This window comes from Lagenorhynchus albirostris, chromosome 8 (genome assembly GCF_949774975.1).
Source record: "Lagenorhynchus albirostris chromosome 8, mLagAlb1.1, whole genome shotgun sequence".
Taxonomy (NCBI): domain Eukaryota; kingdom Metazoa; phylum Chordata; class Mammalia; order Artiodactyla; family Delphinidae; genus Lagenorhynchus; species Lagenorhynchus albirostris.
Genome location: NC_083102.1, coordinates 59940895 through 59953193, shown reverse-complemented (window position 1 = coordinate 59953193; position 12299 = coordinate 59940895). Strand labels below are relative to the sequence as shown.

The following is a 12299-nucleotide window of genomic DNA, read 5'->3' as shown; positions in this document are numbered from 1 at the left end:
CCATCATGTGGAAATTTTTGAAATTACACTTACACAAAAAATTCCTGTATCTGACTGGAGTATTCCAGTCAATACTAGAAGGAATGAATGAATCTGGTTGTAAACAAGGTAAATATTCTTAGAAGAATTTAGTGAAAATGACCATGCACAGTTGCTCCTAGTTTCTCTCTTCTTCTGGAGAGAAGATGGTGTTCATTGTACCTTAAGGAAACTGCATGACAGACACCCAACTTCTTTTTCTGTTTCCAAGATTCTTAGCAATTATGCCTGTCCTAGGACTCTCCCAGTTCATGATCTTAAATTTCCTAAATACTCTTTAATTATCTCTCTCCATTCTTAGGCACTTAAAACACTATATTAAATGGAAAAAGAAAAAAATATATATATATATTAAAAAAACTGAACCAGGACATCCCTGGTGGTGCAGTGGTTAAGAATCTGCCTGCCAATTCAGGGGACACGGGTTAGAGCCCTGGTCCGGGAAGATCCCACATGCCGCAGAGCAGCTAAGCCCGTGCACCACAACTAAGCCTGTGCTCTAGAGCCCACGAGCCACAACTACTGAGCCCGTGTGCCACAACTACTGAAGCCCACACGCCTATAGCCTGTGCACTGCAACAAGAAAAGCCACCACAATGAGAAGCCCACGCACTGCAACGAAGAGTAGCCCCCACTTGCCGCAACTAGAGAAAGCCCGCGTGAAGCAACCAAGACCCAACGCAGCCAAAAATAAATTAATTAATTAATTTTTTAAAAAAAACCTGAACCAGCTATTCATGCACTCATATGCCTACTGACTTGACAGCATATCTAGATAGAAACATGGATTAAAGTGCTTGGAATAAGCCTAGTACACTATGAAATATAACACTGAATTCTCATTTATTTATGAAATACAATTTAAGAATTCCCATAATCAGGCTAAAAGCCTTTGCTTAAACTATTAATCTTTATAAACTATAATTCACATATTTGGTTAACTTTTTATCCAACATGTTTGGTCTTCATCTGAAAAATCACACATTTTTCTTTTGGAGGAAAAAACCAAGATTTACTGAGCATCTATCATAAGCAAAATACTGTCCTAGGAGCTTTAAGGTACACAAAGATACATAAAACATAGTTTTCGTCCTCAAGGAATTTACCCTCTACTAGCACCAAAAAGGATGTACACAAATAATTATAATACACTGTAGAAAGCATGAAGAAAACAAAAATACAAAATAATGTTTTAGAAAATTAGAAGAGAGAGTTTTGCTTTTTACTGGGAGAATTAATCAAGAAACAGTTGATGGCAAAGGATTGGAGCTGTTATGAACGACATTTTAGGATTTGGCTATACAGAAAAAGACAGGAAAACGTTTAGGGCAAATGAATAGTGAGGCCAAGACAACTTAAGGCCACATTCTCTGTTGAGTATGACTGGAACTTAGCAAACTTGTAAAAGAATATTGAGATGTAAGGTAGGAAAAACATATTCAAGTCAGATTTTGCATAGCTTTTAACTTGGGTTCAAGAGAGGTCAATCGGAAAACAGTGATGGCTTTTTACGAGGGCAATAATATGATCAAAGTTGTGTTTTATAAGCTGACATTTAAAAGGGACTAAAGGCAAGCTTATTTATGAAATTACTACAAACATCCAGAGGCAAAGAGAATGGAGACAACAGGTCAGAGTTCTGATATGGTAAAAGGAATCAACCAGATTTGGAAACTAACCGGATATGGAAGATAGGAAAGAAGGAAGAATTAAGAATAATGAAATTACAAAATTTGTTTTCAGTACCTTCAAAACTCCTTCCTATCAAATCTCCTTCCTACCACACGCTACAGCTAAAACAGTTAACACTTATTGAGAACTTACCATGTACAAGACAACTATTGTGCATATATTATCTTATTTCATCCTTAACCTTTGAAGTAAGTACTGTTGGTATTCCCATTTCACTGATCAGGAAACTGAGGCTTGGAGTGGTTAATCAAATTATCCATTCACACAGTAAGTAGCTGGATGTTAATCAATGTCATTGTTAATCATTAAAGTGCTAGCTGCCAATAATTTAAAATGGAATCTCTCATAGGGTAATTATATTTTAAAAAGAAACTCAAAGATAAAAAGATCTTCAAAATCCAACAGAACACAGTCAGAATAAGGAACAGCAAGTGACAGGGTAGATATACTGGTTAGAGAACTGCCTAACAATCATAAATTGAATGGCTAAGGGAAAGAGAAGTTTCCTCCTGTAATCACACCACTCTGTTTGCCCTGCTGCCAGAAGACCAACATTCTCAACTACTACTCTTTAGAGTACAATGAGTCTTCTATCTTATACAGACATGTACCACACTTATGAACTCCTTACAGATACTGACCATTAATCTCTGTATCCCCTGAAAAATAGTAGACATTGAATGAATCAGTGAACAAATAAACTCAGTTGGGCTCCTCCTGTCTAGTCCTCCCAGCCTCACACAATTCAAGACCTACATTTGGAACAATTTTTCCATGTCCCACCTTGAACTTGTTGCTGAAACCTCTCCTCCTGATTCTTTGCTTTCTTTCCAGTTTTTGTCCTTAATAATGTCGTCTAGATTATCCCTGACACTCAAATTGTTAAGGCCATGAACAAACAAATGGCTGGCCTTATTTATATTAGAAGACGTGTCTCTACTAGATCCCAGGACATTTCCAAGGGTTCTCTAACCCACTGACTTCTTCCTCAGTTATCGAGGAAAGGCTTTACTTTCCATGGAATCAAACACTACCCATGTTAAATCATGAGGGCTTCTCCTTTGACTGACTATCCAATAGGTTGTGCAGCTGGTCTAAGAGATGGGGCCAAGTTCCCAATGCTCTAGACTTTAATTTGTATATACTTTCCCAAAGAAACAGTATAACAAATAGTAGTAAGGCTCCCAGACAGCCCTGCAGAAAAAGTCTATTTAACCACAGTATAGTTAAAATATTACACAATAGCAATTACATTTTTATTTTTTCATCATAAATATACCACATTTATGCTATACTGTGGACTAAATAGCTGTTTATGGTTAATACTGGTTAACAAGATTTCAGTATCCAAACTAAAAGAAGGATGAGTTATCTATCATCCAAGTATCAAGCAGAGGAGTAAACTGCTGGGTATCACCCAACTACAGTTAAGTAGAAAGCTAACAAACATAATTAAAAGCAACATATACATCTACCTCTGTAAGTACAGACTAAGATAAAGCAAAATTTTTAAAGACAAAAATCATTAAGATTTGAGATTCCAGTTATGCTTTTAAGAAAAGATAAAACTACTAAATAGCTTTTTAAACTTTATATAACTTCACACTAGCTCTATTACTATTTAAGAAAATATACTTTAAAAATATACTACAGTTCAATCTTAACATATGAACTTCTTGCCACTCCTTAATTAAAGGTGTAGAGCATATTTTGATAGCAAAATGCTATCTAAAATATGCTTTAGTTGAAAAGAAGAGAACTAAAATAATCTGGTATGTCTTACTTATCAAAAGTGCTAAATCTGAATTTGTTCTTCACAAACAGAAATTAAATTTTTTTCTTTTTAGACACATGCATCGACATTTGTAGACAAACCCTATTTAAAACAAATTTCATGTATGCAAATGCAGGTTTACACAAAGAAGGAAATTATGGGCTGATTATTCATTTTACAAAAGGATTAACAAAAGAATTTCTTTAAATAGTTAATCTGCCAGTATACTTAAAATACAGTTAAAATTTTTAAAAATCAACTTATAAACAACTTTTCAGAAAGGCACTCATAGCATAAAAGTAGTTACAAAAGTATCAAGCTTCCAAAACGTTATTATTACAATCTTTGTCCCAATCGCTTGACTAACCTAGCAGGTGACACAAAAAGATTAAATACAATAGCTGAAAATGGCACAGAAAAGCAAATTTTATATAGTTCTTAACTATATACATGTATGTCTACCATAATCATTAATACTGGTTTCTTGTTAACTGTTTCTTTACTGCGTGCAGTAAAATTGCACGCAGAGGCTAGCAAACAATGAATCAATACGGCTGAAGGTGACCTAAGAAACCACAGAGCAAAGGGTCTTCTCTGCCTTCATTGTGCAGGCAAGCCAGAGGTACAAAAGTAGAAAAATCCAAGAGATCCCATCAGCATTGCAGCTTGTTTTTGATTTTTCCTTTGCAGTTTTCTAAGAAGTGCTCTGAGATATAGAAGACAATCTCTGGGAAAAGGAAATCCAAATCTGATGATCCAGAAATGGAGCATTGTGGAAGAACTAAGAGAAGCAGGAAGGACCTAATGCTCTCGAGTAGCCACTACTGGGAGTGCTCTGTTCAGAGTTCCACCCTGAGATCAAATCCACAAACCCTGGCACCTCCACTGAAGACCAAACAGATGTGGAGTAATCTGAGAGCAAAAAAAGCAGCCTTACAATAATAAGGTAGTGAGGCTGAAGGAGAAATAGGAAAAAGGTTTAGCCAACTCAGGAAAATCTGATGGTGCAAAGGAGACAGATGTTGCCTAAAAAACGGAAGATGAAGAGGATGACAGGAGGAAGAAGGGGGTTGAGAAAGAGGAGGATAGAGAAATAAACTTGAGTATCTAACTCCACATGAATCCCACAGTAGGGAAAAATACAACAAACTTCTTTGAGATGGCTCTGCCCTCATTAGATTTAATTACAAAATTCGAATATAATCATATTGCAGTTTCTAGGAGTGTACTAGAAATTTTAAGTAATTTACATGAAGTAGCCAAGGTCGTTATTAGTACCCTGAAACTGTATCAAAGTTGTATATATTTCCAAATATTTTAAAATAAGACGTTTTTCTCACTCTGTGCATCTTGCTTAGCCTAGTAAAGGCATTTAAATATGTTCATGGTGTTTTTTAACTGGTGTTAACTATGGTTATTGGCTAGAAATCCTGCATTATCAACTGTACGTACTTATACCTTATAGAATGAATAAGTAGGCAGCCAGGCTGGGAAGTGTGAGGCAGTGAACAAGCTACCTTTTGGAGGGGTTAGAGCTTTGGGTCTGTGCTGGGAGGCTAGACCCATTGATGCTGCATGCTGATGTTATTATAGTTGTTTGTTTGTTTATAAATTTATTTATTTATTTTGGCTGCATTGGGTCTTCGTTGCTGCGTGTGGGCTTTCTTTTTAGTTGCAGCGATCCGGGGCTACTCTTCGTTGCGGTGTTCTGGCCTCTCATTAAGGTGGCTTCTCTTGTTGCGGCGCATGGGCTCTAGGTGCGTGGGCTTCAGCGGTTGTGGCACATGGGCTCAGCAGTTGTGGCTCACGGGCTCTAGAGCACAGACTCAGTAGTTGTGGCACACGGGCTTAGCTGCTCCGTGGCATGTGGGATCTTCCCCAGACCGGGGCTCGAACCCACGTTCCCTGCATTGTCACCACTGCACCACCGGGGAAGCCCTATAGTTGTTTTTATATATACGTATTTGCCATGCCATCAGCTGCCATTCTTAGTGTGGAAAGGGGAAAGTTCCTATGAGAAGTGTGTGATTTTTTTTTATTCAATGGGATAGTTTTAAACAAACTAGACAACTTCATCTGCAGCAAAGTGAAGAGTCCTGCAGCAAAGTCCAGAAAGCTTTGCTACTTAAACATACAATATACAACATTCTGCTATTTTTTTATGTTTATAATGATGAAATGTTTTTTGAAAAAAAATAGGCCATGTTTAAAATCTATTCAAGTAAAGCATAAATATTTTAGTGTTTGAAAGCTTAGAAGTCAAAATTCAATTTATTTTAGAAATGCTCCAAGTTTACTAATTTAGGATTAGGGAAGACCAAAAACTTCTAAATAAGATAACTATGATCCTCCCTTGGGAACTGAGCTAAAAAAATCAACACACAATGGGAAACATCTGAATTCTCTCAGGCCCAGAAGATCAATTAGGGTAGCTTAATCTATCAACACACTGATAACAATAATAATGCTTTGGCAGGAAAAAATGTGCTTAAAATAAAAATAAAGTATCAAGAGGGGGCAAACTTCCTAATGTGTGTTCAGCACTGTCCAGGAAAAAAGGGCAGTGAAGCATGAGGACCCACAATGTTTTCTACTGTAAACTAAACGGATGTTTTCTACTACAAGGCCTGATGAAAAATCTCTCATGCCTACCCAGTTCCCATTATTTTAATTCCGTGTTTACCAGGCAACCTTCTAAACATTAATTCAGTTTCCTAGAAAGCTTAATAGAGGTCCACAATCCCTTACTTGCAATTCTGAAGTCAAAGAAGTTTCAAAAAACAAAAGCTGTTTCAGAACTCATCTGGTAGCAAATCCGGATCTAAATGGATTATGTGAAGCATTTATTTACTCTGCTTAATATGAACAGTCAAATGCTTTACTGCAGAAATATTAATGTACTTGATTACAGGGTACCACTCCAGATCCCACAGGGGTGTGTCTTAAAATTCAATCATACTCCTTCTTACCTTTCTAAAATCTAAAAAATTCTAAATTCTGAGACACCTCTGAAAGAAGTGTCCCTGGACCTAAATATGAATATTTTGACTCCTGGAAAAGCAGAGCCCTCTTCATCGGCCCCCACTCCCCAACCCATACAAATCAGTATTCTAGCTTATACTTCAGTATTACATAAATTTAGTTAGTGTGAATCTGAAGTCAATATTCGATCATCTCTGAGTATGCTGATAAAGTCCAATTCCAAATGTACAAGATCAATTACCAGAACTTACAATGACAATCTTGGGTGGCACAAACCTACCTAGAATCTCCTTCCTAAGCCTACTGGTTTCCAAGCCACCTTCCATCCTCTCTCTGTCTCACTTGCCAGAAGACAAACCAACAGTTAACCAATTTCCTCTGCCAGTCCTAATACACTGTCAGCCTTCATGCAACCTTCTACAATACTTAGAAAAAGGTAAAAAATTAAAACAGATTTCTAAGTTATTAAGTAGCAACTTAATTTTCATTAAATGAAGTTATTGGAGAATTATGACTATTTAAGTATGATCTCTAAGAAATTAACATGAGAAGATTCTTCACGTTGCTTAAAAAGACTTAAAACTATACCAGATAGATGGCCCTGATGACTCTTTTCTGATCTCAGTTTAGAGCCCTAAAGATTCTAAATTCTAAATATGTCTTCTAGTGGTTAAGGAAAAAACAGTAACTAGATAAAGTTTAATTTTTAATCTATACATGTTTATTCTTTCCCAGCAATGCTTTGTAGTTTTCAGTGTACAGGTCTGAACATCCTTTGTCTGAATTTTCCCTAAGCATTTCATATTTTTTGATGGTAAGTGATATTTAAAAAGTTTAATTTCCAAGTTTTCACTGCTAGTATATAAAAGTACAGTTAATTTTTATATACTGACCATGTATCATACAACCTTGCTAAACTGACTTATTAAATTCCAGAAGTTTTTTAGTAGATTACATCAAATTGTCTACATAATCATATCTCCTGTGAATAAAGGCAGTTTTATTTCTTTCTTTTCAATCTGGATGCCTTTTATTTCTTCTCTTATTTCAATGGCCATTTACAATACTGAATAAAAAAGTCTACACATTTAGATTGTTTTAATTTTACAAAACTCAGCAAGAAATAATTAAGATATATAGCTGACATTATTTATGAAACATGAAGAAGTCTAAGTTTAACCCACAAAATTTAAAGAGCAAAATTAGGAACTATATTTATAAGGTGCTAGTTGACTCAATGTATGTGTTTTCCTGTGCTTTGTGACACAAGATTGGTAACAAAAATGCTGAGTATATCCAACTGCATTGTTTAAAATCACATTTATTGGCTTTCTTATAATTACTAAAGTAGCACATGATCTGGAATTCTGAGGTACAAGAAAGAAAATTATAATCATCCTTAATCCCAGCACCCAAAGATAAACACTGTTTATTTTTAATTGTATCATGAGCAGTTTTCTATACCATTAATTCTTCTGAAACACCATTACTAAGAGCTGCATACTAACCCATCCATCATATGGCTATGTTATAATTTCATTCTTCTGCCATCACTGGACATCTATACTGATTTAAATTTTTCACTATTACCATATACATTCAACACAGCAGTTAAATTCATATATAAATCAGAGAATGACCTCTTATTAGAGTCCCTTTTGCCCATTCCTGTATTAAAGCTGTTAAGTGTTTTCCCAGTCCAAGCTAAGTTCTTTTTATACTAATGCTATCAAGCATCTATCACATTAATCCCAAATACATTCCATTTGCCTTTTATTTTAACTAATTTTTAATTCAGGAATTATTAATTTTATGTTAATGGTAAGTATTACAAAGAGAAATAAAATGTACTGTATTTTTATTGTCCGTGGTATTACTATGGTAACACACAACCCTAAAACTAAAAGAAAAGATTAAAGAGAGAAATCAGTGGTGCCAATGAAAAGTGTAAAGTGGGTTAAGCCGTTTGATATAGTTTTACCTCATCTCCTAATATAATCATATCTTAGAGGTAAAAGAGAATTTTTTGGTCCGTCTGTAATTTCAAGGGTAAAATATTACTTCCCCTACTAAGACAACTGAAGCCAAAAATCACACAGGAAATATATGTGCCTGACTAGCACTACAGTTTAACAGTTACATTACAGCAACTTCTATTCTCATGTCATTAATGAAAAAAATCTTTGAGAAAGAAATGTGTCGCAATTAGCACCTTGGGATAATAAACATACAAAGAAATCATTACCTAAACATTTCCTAATTATGCTAGAGGTGTATTAGGTAGAAACATGATTTAAAAAAAATCTTCCCTGTCCCTTAGGAAAAATACCAAAAATGGAAAACAAACCAAATATACAAATAAACTGTAATAAGCAAACAAGCAAAATTCAAAGAAAAAATATATAATCATTTTACATTAAACAAAAATTGAATAGTCTTTTGGAAACATTAATTTCCAAAATCTTAACTGATTTTCATGAGGTGAGAGCACAAGATTTTCATCGTACCTAGTTGTGTGGCACCAAACAAGTCATTTTACTTCTACAGGCCTTAGTTTCTTCATCTTTAAAATGAAAACACTGAGAATCCCCAGTTTGAGATGGCAGATTGGAGAAATCACAGAAGCTTATTTCTTATTTCTTCTCCCTTCCAAAACTCCACTGAACTAATAGAAAAACTTTTAAAGGAGCGATCCATAATGACTAAGAAAGGAGCCATTAGAAGCCAAGAGATTTCAGTAAGGTTCTCAAAATGGAAAGCAGGTGGAGAAGTTTAACTAATAAAACAGCCTCAGTAGAAGCAGCCACAGCTTAGAAAACAAAACAGGGAATAACAGCTGAAGATAAAGCCAAACTGCCAGAACCAACTGAACACAAACACCAGGGAGGTAAAGAATATGAGGAGCAAGAAGCAAATCCAAGGGAGATTTACTGAAACTCTGTGATCCTAAAAGTAATTTTCTAATCAACAAGCCTACCTATATACAGAGTTCTCAGTTTCTTATTGCTTTACTTGTAAATTTGGACAGATGACAAAATTCACAAGATACTTGAAACCTGAAAGACACCAAAATAAAATGAAAAATGTCCCCAGAACAGATAAAGTAAGGAATAGAAAAGAATATATTGCTCTTTATTATAAGCCCTCCCACACTAATTTTTTTAACCACATACATACATTACTTTGGTTTTTCAAAAAAGCTTAAGAGCATTAACCTAAAAAACAAGTTTACTGAAGCAATGTGAAGCCCCTTTCAATCAATTCTAATACTCCCTATGTAAAATTTCAGACATCTGTTCTCATTAAGCAACCATAAAATAATTTATCTCATAAAATAATAGGTAAACCAGTAAAATCAATATTATGCATATATATATAATCCTTTTATTAAATTCTACGGAAAAACTTACTTCAAATTCTTAAGTCTGTGTGGTATATAGACATACACACAGCCCTACACACACACACATCTGTTTTAGAACCATAACTACTAGCATATTAATACTATCATTCTATTACCATTATTTTAAATCTATAAATTCCAATAACTTTAAAATCACTTAAATAAAAGGACGTACCTCTGTGTTCCAGTAATATAGTATAAAGTCAATAATATTTGCAATGTTGATCAAACTATGATTTTTAAAAACATCTTAAGTTACTTTATACCATAAGCACTGTTATAACACAACTGACACCAATAAAAGTTCAGTATTTCTAAACAAAAAATATCGTAAAAGCTTCCAAATACTTCAGAAATGAAAAAAAAAACATTTTATGTCCCAAGGATATACTGTTTCAAATCCTCACCTTCACCCCTTTTTCAACCATTAGTTAAGGACCACAGTATGGCTAAAATTTTTAAAATGGTAAAGCTTAGTGTGGAAAACACACATGTGTGACATATCACCATTCAATAAACCATCACCACCCAATAAACCATCACAAAAACACCACACTGAGTAACATGCGGAATAAACAGTACAACTAAGAGGTTCCCAGATGACTCCCTCATACTTGGTAGATGATCCCCCACACACACAATCAATCCATCTATTGAACAGAGAGGTAATTCATTCCTTTTCTCCCACAAACTAAAATACAAAGTTCAAATCAGGATGTTCAAAACCAACAAAATGAGGTCCTCAAATTAGGTAAGAGAGACGTACAATTATAAAAACTGCAAAATATCCATCCAACCCTAATTATATTAAGTTAAGGAAACTCTAAATATAGATGACATGCAATGTAATCATACATTTTTTAATCTGATGATCCACTTCAAACTCATAAGATATCCCACATGAGTTACAAATGCACAGTTACATGAAATTTGAAGCATTTCCTCTCTAAAATGAATACAACAAAATAAAACAAAAAAGCAAATATTATGATAAAGACTATCATACAAATCTAAAGTATGTTCCTTTGCAGAAGTAGCTTAGGAACAACTGAGTACAGAAAAAGAAAAGAACAGAACAGTTCCAGCACTACACTACTACCTTCATTCTCTGTAACTCCTAAATGTTAGTGGTCTATCTTTGACCACTATCTATCTAGCTTCCCCCGTTATACCCAGCCTGGGCACTTTAATTCACACCTTTGGACCATCAATTACAAATAATGAATTCCAAATCTCTATCTCCAGCCACAATCTGTCTCCTGAGTATCAGGGCAAATATATCTCAAAACATCTCCACTTGACTGTCCCACCAGAATTTCTAACACAAAAATGTACCATACTGAACTCATCCTCCACCTCCTCCTCCTATACACTTATTCTGGTTATTGGTATCATATTCCAAAACTTGAGAGTTATCCATTCTATGGCCTCCCCTCTAATTAATCCTGTATCAGTCACCAAGTCAAATCCCATTCTACCTTAAAAAGGGTAACGCAAAAGCCCATACTCTCCATCCTCAACATCTCTGCCTCGATTCAGGCACATACATATGTGGGATTACTACATCTCTCCTAACAGTTCTCCCTACCTTCAATCTGTCTCATTCTTCAATCATTCCTTTCTATTGCCGTTAAAGTGATCTTTCTAGAATATAATTTGAATCATTTTCACCACTGCTTAAAATCTTTCAATGATTCAAAATAAAGACCTAAAATCCTTAACAGAATATCCTGTCTCTTGTCACCTCTTTAGCTTTATCTCTTCCTTATCTCCCATGTAATACACTAAATTCTAAACACATCACTGCATATCCTGGAAAAAGTCATACTGTTTCTTACCTCAATAACTCTGCATAGGTTATTCCCTCTTTCTAGAGTCTTTTTCTTGACAAGGTAACGCTGACCTGCTCAAACCTCAGCTCAGACATTACATGTGGCCTCAGCTTCCTCCATTCCCTCCTTGCCCCTATAGCACTTCAGAGACACCCTTTCATACTATAATCGTCTATTATACTCTAAACTTGTACACCATAAAAGTAAAACACATATATTATTCATTGTGTGTCCTACAATGCCTAGCACTTTGCCTGGCAATAAGTGATCAATAACTATTTAAAGAATGTTTAAGCATTTTGCTTTTTCCAGAAACTTCCACTATAAACCTCCCCCAAGAGACACAGAGCAAAGCAGCTACTTAAGGAAAACAATGGAAACCAGGCAAGAAAGCAACAGACATAAATAAATGGGGCAAAAAAAATGAAAAATTAAACACACGGAGTCTTTTCAAAGTGGCTCCTAAGGAGCTGTGTTTCGTCTCACATTCTAACACAAAGGTCTTCTACTTGCTATTTAATTTTCAACGTTTATTCTAATTTCCCAGAAAACAGTGGTAAGAAGTTCTTCTCTCCAC

General features: G+C 35.0%; 1 protein-coding gene across 2 annotated transcripts in view; it reads right to left on the bottom strand.

Annotated features, from left to right (window-relative positions):
* Nucleotides 1–12299, bottom strand: part of SDHAF3 (succinate dehydrogenase complex assembly factor 3) — an 81335-nt gene that overhangs the window by 66573 nt on the left and 2463 nt on the right. The gene's annotated exons all lie outside the window — the stretch shown is intronic.